Below are 15,138 nucleotides of genomic sequence, written 5' to 3' on the forward strand. Positions count from 1 at the left end.
TGATATATCACCTTAATCCTAAAACGACATTACCAAGTGACATGAGTTAAAAAAAAAAATAAAAAGTTGGGGGGAATGCTCTAATGTATTAAATACATTGCCTTTCTCATGAGGATTTAATACAAAATACTCAGAAATAAATGGAAAATGTTAGGTCATCATTAGCTCAAGTTCCCTAGTTCAGACGCATTATCTTATTTCACTGAATCAATTGTTAATAACTGGCCTTGCTGCCACCACTCTCTTCTGCACGTTCCCCCCCATCTCCACTCACAAAGGTCCTGCAAGAAGGAACACCAGGCCCCTCCCTCTGCTCTGAAGCCCACCGTGTGCCATGGAAGTACGAGCTTAATGCCGCGCTGACTCTCTAACCCCTGACTTCAACAGTTACTGTCTCATGTTTGGCCTCCCAAGTGGAGGTCAGGCAGCCTGGTGATTCTCTGCCCAGGATGGGCGGGTTCAATGGTGAAGACCCATGAATCTGGTACCGCTCAGGCCCTATAGTGCTGGGGGTTACAGAGCCCCCCAAATACACCCTCTGCGGATGTTCAGGTTTCCAGGGTTGTACTGGGCAATGCTAAGGGAACCAGGTGGTTGGGCTTGAACCTGGGGCGGCTGCAGAGCAAGTGCCTTAACCCTTGTATTATTTTTCTGGCCCTGACACCTTTGCCTCTTAAACTTTAAACTCCCAGAAGTCTGGTGCTTCTTTAAAATGTGTCTGGTGAGGAACTTTCATATGCTAAGTGAAATAGATGAAAAACAACTTCCATAAACCAATCACAACATGAGGAAGCTTCAAGTTTCAAAGGAAATACTGTGGGAAATGGTCCCAAGTACATCCGGAGGCTAAAATTCACTCAAGGATTCAAACCCAATGATTCAATTCCACCTAAAGGTAGGAGTGTTTTACCAGTTCAGGTGGTAAAAGTTATAGCCAAGTTCTAAAATACCTTCACCCATGAAAAGTCAAGAAAAGTCAAGAAAACCCTAGGAAGGATCTCTGTCTCCTCTCTTTCATGTCTAAGTTGACTGCGAGGACTGCGAGTGGGCAATCAAATCCAAACCATCCGTTATGTGGGGGGAGGGAGCTTCGATGAGAGGACAAGAAGCAAGTGTCCGTGCTTAGCTGGGAGTCAGCAGCACCACATGGTCCCCCAAGCACCACCGGGTGCGAGACTATAGGCTCTAAAGCATTACAGGTTGGCCCACATCACCCCCCTGCAAAGCCCAAGCAGCACCTCAGACCCTTACGCTGGGCCTCTCATTGGTTGGCACTGAGCCGCCCGTGTGCCCCCCCTCCCACTGCAGGACTTCTTAGCGTCACTTGGGAGTTTCTCCCCACCTCCCTAATATCTTGTTGTTGACTATAGGCTTCCAGGGAGAATATGGCCTCCCTATTCAATGAAGTACAGCTGTACCCAGAGAACTCTGTCCTGTGCCTAGGGGACATCTCTCCCCTCCCTCCTTTCAAATTCATACGGTTTCCCTTCCAAGTGGCAGTAAGTCAGTCACTTCACAGAATGCATTTTCTAAAGAGTGATTGCTCTTGTTTCGTTGTGACACTCTTAAGGCAGGCATGTAATCCACAGAAATGTGTCGCCTTCGGCGCCTGATTGCTTAGTGTTGGCACTGGTCGCTTTTTCTTAGCCTTGGACCAGTGTAACAGCCCCGGAAGGAGGCCTGTGTACAAGAAGTGTTTCGGGGGGCTCTAGAGCAGAGCACAGTTCCCAACGGCAGAAAATAAAGCCACACACTGCCTCTGCAGCAATGGGGCCTCCGAACACCCCCCACTTTGCTCTAGTCAGAGATTAACTCCGTCACTGTGCCCACGGTCAGGGTTAAATATGATCTCTGCTGCTCTGAGAGACAGCATAATCCTTACTCGCAAGATCATTATAACAATAAACATAACTTCCTCCAAACGTACTCTTTAGAAAAAAGAAGGAAGCCGTCATTATAATTATGTAAACACATTCCCTTCCTTTTAAAAAAAAATTTAAATAGTATATTCTATCCAAGAGTAAATGGCTGGTCTATGCCAACTAGATGATAAAATTCTGCGGCTCCAGCTGATGCTTTCCTCCTCCTTCTTCCACATCTGCTCGAGAGGCTTCCGGAGAAGTTTTAGAAGCATCAACACTTCATTATGTACAGTGAAATTTTCCTTTCTTGTAATTACATTACTAGCTTCCTATTTCTGCACTGAGGCGGTCTAGCTGCAGGCCACAGCACACTATTAACTCGACCCTTTGTTCTTTCGTCCATCACTGGCTCTTCCTTTGCTTTCAGCATCTCCCAGACTGGTGGAATTTCCTCTGGATTACCACGATGCCCTCTGGCACTCAGTTTCAGTCTCCATGGCCTACCTGTCCATGAGTGGGTCTCAACACCTGTCTATCTACCTAGACATCGCCAAATGTTTATCTTGAACATTCCAGAGAAGATCTATCCTGGGTCTCGGGCTCTGTGGGATTATTTTCCCAACAATATACCACTGGCATACCATGTGGTACTTCCTTTCATATGAACAATCTTGGGATTTTAGGTGCCCTGTTACAGATGACTAGACCAGTACCACCAATCAAAAAAAAAAAATCTTAAGTAGACAATGACCTACACTATTCCTAGAACATTGTGGGTCTTACCTCACATTTTCTCGTCTGGCCTCACTGCCAGCAAGTGAGGCAACAAATGGCTTAACAAATGGCTAAGCATCAGTAGGTACTCGAAGTATGTAGAACAATAGGTCAAAGATGTGATGATTTCTGGCAGGAAGTACAGAGGGAAAAAGCAATAAAGCCCATTTATGCTACAGAAGTATCATTGCAACAACATAGATAAGATTTAAAATGGCAACTGGGTAATTTTACAGAACACTATAGTGATTAGGTTAGAACAGAATTTCAGTGTTTATACATTAAGTATATGCACATGTATGTCCAATCTTAATTTGGCAAAAGACAAGGCAGCTGTTACTTCAAAATTCTATTATAATTTTTTAATGAGAACAGAACAAATTGCTTTATTTAAAGGTTTCATCAGAAATATATGAGCAAAACTACAGGAGGATCCTAGATTATGAAAGAACAATAAGATGAAGCTCCTTAATTTAAAGATTTTCCTTATGAAAGAATTCTAACTTGCCCACTAATAAAACAGTAAAAACTTTATTTTTTTGCTTTTTGGGTCACACCTGGCAATGCACAGGGGTCACTCCTGGTCTTCACTCAGGAATTACCCCGGCAGTGCTCAAGGGACTATATGGGATGCTGGGAATCAAACTCGTGTCGGCTGTGTGCAAGGCAAATGCCCTATCTGCTGTGCTATCGCTCCAGCCCCAGTAAGAACATTTTTTACAATACAAAATAATCAATGGAAAAATGGACATGGTCATTTCTTGATAAATATTTTTTTTTAACTTTTTTATTGAATCACTGTGAGATAGACCCTTAAACAGTGTTCTCAATTGGATTTCAGTCCTACAGTATTCCAACACTCATCCCTCAACCAGTGTACATTTCCCAGCACCAGTGTCCCCAGGTTCCCTCCCATCATCCCCACCCCACTCTCTCTCTCTCTCTCTATATATATATATATGTATATATATATACATATATATATATCTGTCAATCTGCCTTTATTTATCTCTCTCTGTCTCTCTGTCTCTTCTGTCTGTCTCTCTCTCTCCCCCATCAGCTCCAATGTCTGGGCACTGTGGTTTGCAATATTGATCCCGAAAGGTTATCAAGAATATCCCTTACCTACTTCTAACCCTCAGATCTTGCCCGGCATGATCATTCCCAGCTGTTATTGTCAAACTGTCTCCTCTCCATCTTACCTACCCTCAACTCCACACACACTTGTGCTTAGTTCCAATCATTGACCAGTCCTCCGTTTTCCCTGTCCATGAATATTAGTCTTCTGCTATATGTATTTTATTGACAAATAATCATAAGTAATCATCAGACTTCTGTACTCTTCCCTCAAGATCAGAGCTCCGAGCCAACAGTTGAGTGAGTCCAGCACATTCTGTTGGGAATGAGCCACAGTTTCTCCACCAGTAGCCATATCCCTAGAGTCTGAAATGAATTACTGGGAGAAGTCAGGACCAGGTGTAAAAGTTCTGGGGTTCAGAGCAAAATAAAAAATCCAAGTCCCCTTCTGCAAATTGGTCAGTTCTTATATAGCTATAAAGCAGGACACAAGCCAAATGGGAAGCCCTACGGAGTGCAGATCCCGTGGACTCACCCGTGTGCATGCCACCCTGCCAGTCTAGAACACACCTGCGACACAGAAGACACTCAATGGATGGAGGCAGGGCCATCTGCCATGATCCCAGGTGGCCCGTGCAGCCTTCCACATCATTCGGCAGAACAAAAGCACCCTCAATCACGATACTCACTCCCATCATCAGCCTCCTCCTCCTCATCACTAACCAGGAAAAACAAAACAGCAGCACCGCAAACTGCCTCCCGCACAGAATTCCTCCTCTGCTAACTGGTAAATGGACCCTGTTTTCAAAGCAGGTTGATGTTCTAAGACCAAAACAGAAATGAAAATAGAGGCAATTACAGACGTTTTCGTCTGTTCCTGAGGGAACTTCATACATAAAGCCATTATTAAAAAAAGGAAGACCTGGCCAGTGAGAGAGGGGCCATGGGGCATGTGTTGGGGAGTCCACTTTGAGTCCATTTTGAGCCGTTGTGGAGGAACTAAGCCCAGGGCTTGGCGTCCAGTTTCCAGTGGAGCCTTTTATGGCGCTGGCTTTCGAAATGTAAATTTCAGTTTAGAACTCAGGAAATACTACAAACCTCCACAGGCTTTTCTGTCTTTCTGTAAGCTCCAGACAACTCTCCACTCTGTTGATCTGGGAAAACAATTGGCCTGAGTCTTGACAGTGCTGGAGTGGCAGCTTACACAAGGGCTCCTGGTGGGGAGAAGCCGAGAGAACATGATGCCACGGTCTGAGTTACCTCATCACGAATATCTGCCCAATAAGGACTGGAGATAGATTTATGGACTGAGAAATCAAGTAATCACTGATGTTCCAGGCAAGCATCTCTAAGGCTTGGATTTTACTGGATCAGATCAAATGAGGGAGAAGAAACAGATGTATCTTCCCGACCGAGGAGAAAAGGGCAGGATTTGAGCTCAGACAGAAACTATGTGTGATGCCTAAGTGCCGGATTTCACGATTATGCCTCTCCTTCCCACATGCATCTAGAATATGCGGCTTATATCCATGTTTCTGCGGTGCTAGAGAGTCTATCAGCTTGGGGAAAGGGGTCTGTTCCTATAAATGCCTTCCTGGGGTAGAATTATTGCTTGTTTGTTTGGATAGCTTTTGTTTATCTCCTTGAGTTATCCCAATACTGACAGAGAAGCATCCCAGTCTCTCACCCTCAGCCAAACATGCAGTGAGGAAAGATTCCCGGCGTGGTCTCCCTCCTCTTAGTGAGCAAGGACGATGGTTTTCTCTTGTGTGTCTTTTCCCCCTTTCCTAGTAATGTAGCTACTTCATATTTTGAAAGCATTAAAAAGCTTGGGTTGTTGTCACATCTGTGTGGGCCTTGCAGTCTGAGAGAAAAACTCTACTATTATGCCCTGAATTTAATTCTAAGTTCAGAGTTGATTGCTGAGTCACTGAATGAACATTTTCACTTGGAAGTCGCCTTTGTCAAAGATACCCAGCACTAGGAAATGGGAATGTGGTCCCCTAGTCCTTGGAAACAGGAGCGTGGTTGTCTTAGGTTCTGGACCAGTAGAGGATAGACCGAGTCTAACTTCCATCCATTCTCACTCAGCTACCTAACCTGTGGAACTTCTCCCTTTGGCCACTTTTTTTTTTGGTTCACACCTGCAATGCACAGGGGTCACTCCTGGCTCATGCACTCAGGAATTACTCCTGGAAGTGCTCAGGGGACATTATGGGATGCTGGGAATTGAACCCAGGTAGGCCACGTGCAAGGCAAACAAACACCCTACCGGCTGTGCTATCGCTCCAGGCCCTCCGTTTGGTCACTTTTAATCACTCAGCCTTCAAGTTGGAAGTTCTAGACTATGCAGCTCTTAGAACTAAGAATAAAATTTTAAAATGCTTTCCTGTAACTCTGTCAATCTGATGTGTTCTGACTTCTAATTCCATCACTGATACAACCATGAGAAATTTCCTTTTACCTTTCCTTCCCTCCCTCCCTTAGTGTCTTCCCATTTTAGTAAGATCCTTGTGCAAACAAGGATCCCCAGAGCTCACTTCATTTCCCAGACGCTTCCGGCCCCTGCCCAGGCACCGGAAGGAACTGGCAATATAAGTAGGAGGGAGGGATGCTATTCGCATCCTTCCTTGATCAGTGGGAGCTGGTTACTAGATCTCCGACATGCTCTTTACTCGATTATTAAGGGTCTCTTTAATGAGCTGTTGATTAGGTGAATTTCTTTCACAGTCATAAATGTAAATCGGTATCTCTAAAAGGAGGCCTTTCCACCTTAGATTTCTCAGTCTACTCTAAGACTAGAGTAGGATGTGCGACTCCCTGTGTGTTACATTGCTACTTCCAGATGAAAATGAGCCTGGGATTTTTTTCTCCCAGGTTAGCCATAAATTACTTTTTCGTTTTCTAAAGAAGCAATGGACGAAAAATAAATAGCCCAATCTCCTGGTTTAGTTCTCTTTTTTCACTCTTCTGGGTTAACTGGTTTGTTCGTTGTCATCACCTTTACACCGGCACCAACTCCCCACTACATTTCTCCAGCCTTCCCACAGTTGCTGGGATGTTTCAACCAAGAGAATGCAATGAAGGGCATCAGCCCAGTCTTCCTTCTTTTATATGTACACCTGGCGTGCTGCTTTTCAACTGGAACCACATAAACATATGTGCTGAAAGATATGTGACTCTCTTTTTAAATTACTATTTCCATAGTAAATTCTATGGACATGAATTTAGAAAATCAGAGAATGAAGTTGGCAAAACTCTAATCTTAAAGATCCGAAAGAGCTGAGGGAGTGCCTTCTATTTGAACCTAGATGCATATTCTCTCTGTGTCTCACTTCCCTGGCTAGAATCACCAATTAGGGTGTCAACAATCGAACATGTTTGCCCTCATTAAGAACATAGGCAGGGAGGGGCACACAATACATGGCACACTGTGTAAACTGAAATGAGCACTCTTCTTTCAAACGTATTAAGAATTTCAGGACAGCTATGGGGAGACTGAAATTCACTTTCAGGCTTCTTCTGAGTACGGGAACATAGTCCGCAGAGATAGTCCTACAGGGGGGTGTATTTTAGCCACTTCTAAGTACTTTGCTCTCCAATCATATTCCCAACCACCAGCCTGCACCAAGCATGTGTAAACTTCAAAGATTTGGGAGCTTTTATCTCTATTTCCATATATTAATTAGACAGACACCTTTTCCCATGGACTTCCCACATAAACTCCATTTTGGGGGGACATTTCTTCAAGTTCAGCATTTCCCCCTGCTTGGCAAACAGTTCAGTAATATTATTCTAAGCTGGAAGAATTCCAAAACCTACTGGGACACAAATGTCCAGCTTTCAGATCAGGGGTTCACCCATTTCATGGGGTTGAAATGTTTGCAGAAATGGATTTGGGTCAAGTACAAATTCTTTGTGCAGGAAGACACAGATTGGAGTCACAGAACAATTTTCTCTACCATCAGGGAGAGGCCATGTGATCATTCCTTAATTCACTTGAATGGGTTGTTCTCAGTCAGTGCTTCCAATCCGGGGTTTAATACCTTCATGAAGAAGGAAAGCCAAAAGAGAAAAGAGGAGAGACTCTAAAGCAAATGCTGCCCTCTAGAGAGGGACAGAAAAGAGCCAACTCTTAGAGGTGAGTTCCAAAGATAACACAATGATGAAAACCCTCAGATACTGCATTTTCCAAGAAGGGATCATTCCTCAGAAGAAATAACTATTTTATCAAAAAATAGAAACCACTAGGAATTTGCTTGGGATATTATTCTGTTAAAAACTTAAAGAAGTAGTAGCGAAACTGAGATTTTTTAAAAATTTTAGCGTTCAACAGGAGCATTGAAAGAAGATACTCCTATGGCTGTGTAAAATCTCTGTACATTGTTTTACCTGCCTAAATAGCAAATGAGTATATTACCTGGTTCATAATTCATCCTGTTAAAACAAATTAAGAAAGTCACAAGGGAGGTGAATTCCCTGTAGTATATATTAATCAGTTTATTTCATTTTCCTGATAAAGTACAAAGGTATTCTATTTACTCTCAGCAGCTTGGTAAAGACCCAGACTCTAACTCCCCACACAGAACATGAAGGAATTCCTGAGAATACCTGTAAACTAAGGAAAAAGGCAGGGATCGTGCTCCTCCCTCTATCTTACACAGATATTAAACAGGTCACCTTCTAAAAAGGAATAGTGAGTCTCTTTCCCCAAACCATCTGTGAGAGAGCCCAAGATATTTCTAGTAATACAGGCAAGTGTGCGCTGCCCAGACCCTCACTTCTTAAACTGTGGGTCGAGACCCTCTAGTTTCAGTTACTGGAAAACCATCCAATTGTTATTTACACGTATCCTAAATCATTCCCAAACCCAAGTTGTGTGCAACTTCCTCGGTTCTCTTTTTCAGCTGCTCAGTATTTCACTCTGTGAGAAGCTTTCGGCTTCAATAGTACCTTGGACATTTCACATTCTTCTGAGCTATATACATTTCTCTGTGATGCACCGACAGGTTACACGCATACTTAATATTTGTTCTATTATGAAAATGTGGAACTTGAGATCTGCCATTGAAATGTTTACAACAGGCCTGTGCTTCTGTTCCAAGAGTAAGACGAGTTGATGAATTGTTGTAGGTGCTGGCCATGACACAGTGGACACGCAGAGACACCCAGCTGCAAGCAGACTGTGGCATGTTCCGTAACATGTCAGTGTGGTGGGGGACTCCTGTGAGGCACGACATGAGGGTACCCTCACATGCCCATGAATTGATGAGTTGTGAGGGACTGAGTGGGTCTCAACCCAACCTGCTCGTTTACACATCACACGTACATGTCACGTTACCCCACCCCCTCCCTACTCTAATGGGATTTTTGAGAAATAGCTTTTGATTTTTCAATTATTTGAGAAGCTGTAACATGTCAGGATCAGTGAGGCCCTCAGAACGTTTATTATATCTTTGGTGAGAACACTGAAATCCTTAACGAGAAACATCTCTAGTTTTTTTTGAAATTCAGGGCCAGAGGGGGTATCTTTGAAGGGTTAGTTGTCTTTAAAACTTCACTGTATCACTGTCATCCTGCTGTTCATCGATTTGCTCAAGCGGGTGCCAGTAACGTCTCCATTCATCTTAGCCCTGAGATTTTAGCAGCCTCTGTTTACTCGTCCTTCCCAATGGTGCCACATTGGAGGCTCTTTCAGGGTCATGGGAATGAGACCCATCATTTTTACTGTTTTTGGCATATCAAATACACCATGGGAAGCTTGCCAGGTTCTGCTGATCTTTAAAATTGATCAGGATTAATTTTATATATCATTAGTTTTCATCTCTATGGCTCGATAAAAGTACACAAGCAGACATTTCTGAACCTATATATAAGTGGGAAGCATCTATTACTTATGGGAATCTCTATCATAATCCTTCACTCACGTTCAAAATAAATAATGCAGATGGATTAAATAATTAATGTAACATACTAAAGAATTTTCTAGGTTCAAATTCTGGCACTTATTAACTATATGACCTTTGACAAGTTGCTTTCCTTTTCTTACCTTAGCCGCCTCACCTTAAAAATGGAAATAATAATATACTGACTGCATAGCATGGTTGTAAAAAGTTGATATGGAACATTGCTTGGCACAGAAATGCAGACAGTGAGTAGCACTGTAGCACTGTCATCCCATTGTTCATTGATTTGCTCAAGCGGGCACCAGTAATTTCTCCATTGTGAGACTTGTTACTGTTTTTGGCATATTGAATACACCACGGGGAGCATGCCAGGCTCTGCCGGGCTCTCTGAGAGTGTCGGAGGAATCGAATCTGGATCAGCTGCGTGCAAGGCAAACACCCTACCCACTGTGCTATCGCACCAACCCCGTTATTCTATAAATAATATAAATGGAATTAGGTAGGCAATCTAAAAGTTATATCTGTTTCTTCTACTTAGTGGTATAACAAAATTTTGTAGAGGGAAAATAATAAAGTTTTGGAGCCAACACAATTTTCTTCATGTACACAACCACAACACACAAGAAATTTTTTAGTCAACCATTCATACAATTTTGTCTCTTCTTTTGTAGTATTTTTGGACTAATGAAAATGCTTCATCCAAACACCAGTTTGCTAAATAACACTGAAGGGAGAAGCTTCATGTTTGGTTAGTGTTCTAATAAATCTTAGAAACAATCTCTATAGTTATAACAATGTTCTAGTGATTAGGAAGATCCAGTGCCTTCCCACATGTCTTAAAAAGTTTAGTACACATAAAATAGGTTTGAAAATATTTAAAAATATTTCACTGATGGGGTTGGAGCAATAGTACAGCAGGTAGGGCACTTGTCTTGCACACACTGACTTGGGTTCAATCTCCAGCACCCCATAAAATCTCCCATGTCTCACCAGGAAGGATCTCTGGGTTTAGCACTGGGAGTAAGCCCTGAGCACGGTCAAGTGTTATCCCCTCCCCATAAAAATTTTCACTGAATTACTACCGATAAAAATTAAAAGTACAGAGAAAAGTTAAAGGTGAAATTAACGAAAGTCAACAAAGGCATTCTATCATAAACAGAGCAACTGACCTTTACCAGAGTAAACTTATCCTTACCCAGGGTTATTTCACTGCTTTTCTGTTTTGTTGTGTTTGTGCTTTGAGGCTACACCTGGCTTTGCACAGGGCTTATTCTAGCTCTGTGCTCAGGGATCACTCCTGCGAGAGCTCAGGGGACCCTACAAGGCGAGTGCCCCTACTCACTGCACTATCTCTCCTGCCCCACGAAGTTTTTTTCTTATGTAGTAGACCAATGTTTTGCATTGCTTGTTTCTGGGCTTGATGATTTATTGTTTGTTTTCTATTTATCCTGATTTTTCTCTCCTCCCCAAATGACAACCACTACATTCTTGTAGTATCAGCTACAAAAAATTAACCAAGTTAACTTTTATTGACTTGTTTTCTTGGATTACAGACATGAAGCAGGCCACTGGCTCCCAGAAGGCTACCATGTCACGTCATGTCATAAAACTGGAGGGACCGACTTCTATGGGAACACTTTGTTGTCAAAAGATTATTTAAAAACGCAAGGAGGAAATACTTCTCCCCAACCTTAACAGGAGAGTTATCCAAATGCTAGAATCCTGGCTAATATTTTTTTTTTCAACCATCCCTAAGGTTATTTGCTCTTTTATTTCTCTGTGGGCCACACCCCCAGTGCTCAAGGGCTAATCTAGCTTCTTGTGTTTAGAAGATCAAGTCTTTCCAGGAATCAAACCAAGGGCTGGCTTCATGCAAAGCATTCCTTGAATCCCTATTTTCTATTTCTCTAGCCCAGCCCTCTAAAGGTGACTTACATAATCATATATAAATATAAATCCAAAACTTTATAAAGGTTTGAATAAGGCTAGGTTTTCTTTTTTTTTTTTTTGCCTTAAAAGAAGAAAATACAGGGGTGGGGGGGGCTGCTGGAGTGATAGTACAGCAGGTACAGTTTTTCCCTTGCGTGCAGCTGACCCAGGTTTGATCCCCGGCATTCCATATGCTCCCCTGAGCACTGATAGGTGTAATTCCTGAGTGCAAAGCCAGGAGTAATCCCCTGAGCATTCAGGAGTAACCCCTGAGCATTTCCAGGTATGTCCCAAAATGCAAAAAACAAAAACAAAAACAAAAAAAAGAAAGCCTCTTCAGGGAAAAAGTAAATTCACTTTATACATTCAAAAATTTTTAAAAAGACATCTGGATTGGAGGCTTGTAAGAAGGGGAAGAAAAAAAGCAGATACAGTATTCCAACTCCAAAATTCATTTAAACTGAGATAGAAAGTAGCAGCAGGAAATTAATACCAGGTTTTAAAAGAAAAAAAAGCTAATATTTTTCAGGTTAATATTGAGTCAGATGCCACAGATGAATGAACTCCATTCCTGAGAAGTGTTGGCCACTTGCATAGTGTCTAAATCATCCCATCAAAGTGACACCCCTTCTAAAAATTTTAGACAGGAATTCACAGTAACTGACTTACTCCAGATTTTGGCTTAAATTTTTTTTAACTTGCCCAAACCATCATATTTCTTTTATTACTCATTAGGAGAATTAAAAATTTCTCACCAGTACATTTCAGTTGAAAATGTGCTCATCATTTTGTATTGTTTCCTTTAGCTCATATATGAAAATATTTGTTATTTTAATGATCACAACAAAACTTGATTATGATATGCTTACAGGTACAAACTTAGTTCTAAGAATTGAAAATGTAAATTTATCTGTCTGGCCGTGCAGACACAGACTAAATCAATCCTAGGATACACTTATCCAAACAAAAGCAAAAATGTCAAGATTCATCTTAGATACCATTAATCAACCAATTTTCTGTAGTCATAATTGGCTCCTGCGAATATCTGACAAATGTTCTAGAACTCTGGGAGCAACAGTAAAAACAGGGTGACAAAAGAGAAGCTGACCAGTGTTTTGGAAAACCCCATTATTGGAACTAAACATGATAATGCTTATTAAAACACATCAGAGAAAGTTTGCCAGTCTAACTGGACTGAACACTAAACCAGTAATTTCAACAGCACTGTTAAATCATTAGCGAATTCCTCTAGTGAACTTTGTGACATGAGCTATAAGAGCAGCTTATTAAGAATATATCTGAATGCAAAGCATATATACATTTGTATGCACACGACCAAGTGTATTAAGATCTACCATCCTGTGTTTCCAAATATAGTAGAGAAACATGTCAAGAGTCAAGGCCAAGGCCAGATGTGGTATTTTATCTGTATTCTAACTTTAATGTTTAACGGAACGTAGTACTCAGTACAGCAGGCAATGTCAAATATTTGTTGACTAACAGACACCAAACAATGTTCTCAGCACAAATCAGAGTATCAAGAAATGTGGAATTTTCAAGGATTAAAAATATACAGCAAATTAAGACAAAAGAGGAAAAAAAAAGGGGGGGATAGCTTAAGTATCACATTCTTTTACTTGATTTTTCTGGTATTAAATGTGTAAAATAAAACTATTTCAAGGAAAAATGCATAGAGTACAAATTTTTCTAACTCTTAGAATGAGATGTACTTTGTTTAATTTGGGTAAGTGACTAAAGAGAAATTTCCAGAGACAACTGATCTCTTTTTCCACCACTTCCTCAAACAGAGAACTTGAAATTACTTACAAAAGCACTGTGGTGGCATGGTGTTTCGAAGCACTGCCAGTTAGAAAACCCATTTTATCATCAGGGAGACCTTTATTTCATCAACCCTCCATCATTAGAAAATATTTCTGTAGGTTGATGCATTTTCCCAGAGAGCAGCAATGAATAGGTTAGATCAGCATCGGACTTTATCCACTGACATACAGACTGACGGATGGAAACTTCTAACAGCCTTAAGACTTTAAGCCATGGTACAAGGGTTTACATCAGACCCTTCACAGAAGAGGAAAGCCATTTAATCCTAGAAACTTGCTAAACTTCCTACATGACAACCCAGAGATTCTGTGTATTTTATTAATTCAAAAAAAAAAAAAAAACCCAGGCAAAACAATACTTTCATTTCTGAGTGTTCCTATTTCTTTTTTTTTCTTCTTCTTGTATAAATTGTGTATATTGGAAAAGACAAGTACTTAAGACCAGGCTTTGGGACTCGACCCCAATTTTACTTGGTATCACAGATCCTTCTTTTTATTAAGTGCTACTGCTTGCCTGGGTCCCTGAGAATAATTGCTACCACTGTGTTCCAAAATGACGTGCAATTTTAAAAAACAAAAGAGAGAGGGAGAGAGGGAGAGAAAAGGAGAGAAAGAGAGAGAGGGGGAGAGAGAGAGAGAGAGAGAGAGAGAGAGAGAGAGAGAGAGAGAGAGAGAGAGAGAGAGAGAGAGAGAGAAGAGAAGAGGAGAGAGCGCGCTAGCTCCAGGGATAATGCCCTTATCCTCCTAAAAGCCAATTTAAATGTTTTATAATTTAAATAGAAAGTGACTACAGTTCGCATTTGCCCATGTGCTTTTTATTAAATTACCAAGAGCTTTCTTCTTATTTCTCTGCATTTTTTAATTCTCAACTCCAAAGTCTACTTTCTATCCATTTGTGCTGAATGAGAAGAAACTCCCCAAAGATTGCATACCACAGAGCAGATGCCCCCTCCCCCTGTTCCCTGAGATTGATATATGTTTATGAGGAAATCCAGCATGCAGTTTTCAAAACCTACAGGTTCATTGTAAGTTAAACCATGTGGCCACCACTCAGATTGTTCTGTCCTTTCAAAGTCGCTCATCAGAAATCAAATTGCCCTCTCTTCCTATTCAATTCAGAGCTGATCAGCTCTGGCCTGTCCCTACTCTGTGCCTGCCGGGCCCAGGCAGGGGTGGGGTGTGAGAGGAGGAGATGGAGATGTGGGGGAGGAATACCCTTCAACCTGCTTTGGGAGACGCCAGTCATTTGTAGTTGGTTCTCCCAAGCCTTACCTTTCCTTTTGCACAGTTCTATTTCAGAGAAGAAATTTTTAACAACAACAAACAATAATAAAACTTTTCTTCCGTAAGAAACATAAAGCACAAGCATGGAGCTGCCTTAGGCCCTGATAAAAATGCAGATTCCTGGCTTCCTTCTAGAACTACTGAAGCAGATCTGATGATCAAGTAGGGAAGTATTTGCATGCTTGAAATGTGAGAACTTCTAGAAGCATCATTAACTGGATTTTGTTTTGTCATCTGGAGAGGGTGGAAAATATGCTGAAAAGGAGACATTTCTTCCCAAAACAAAACACCAATATTTCAAAAGTGCCTTCTGCTGGGTGGATCACTGTGTTTCTGTGTTTTGTTCTTTTAGATGCTCGGAAATGTTATCACTGCATTTTTAAGAGAATGAAAAAGGAGTAAAAAATACAGCTTTCCTTTTTATTACCTGATTTTTAAAGTCCTATAAGCACTGTCTAAAGTGGG

Source organism: Sorex araneus, chromosome 6 (assembly GCF_027595985.1).
Source record: "Sorex araneus isolate mSorAra2 chromosome 6, mSorAra2.pri, whole genome shotgun sequence".
Taxonomy (NCBI): Eukaryota; Metazoa; Chordata; class Mammalia; order Eulipotyphla; family Soricidae; genus Sorex; species Sorex araneus.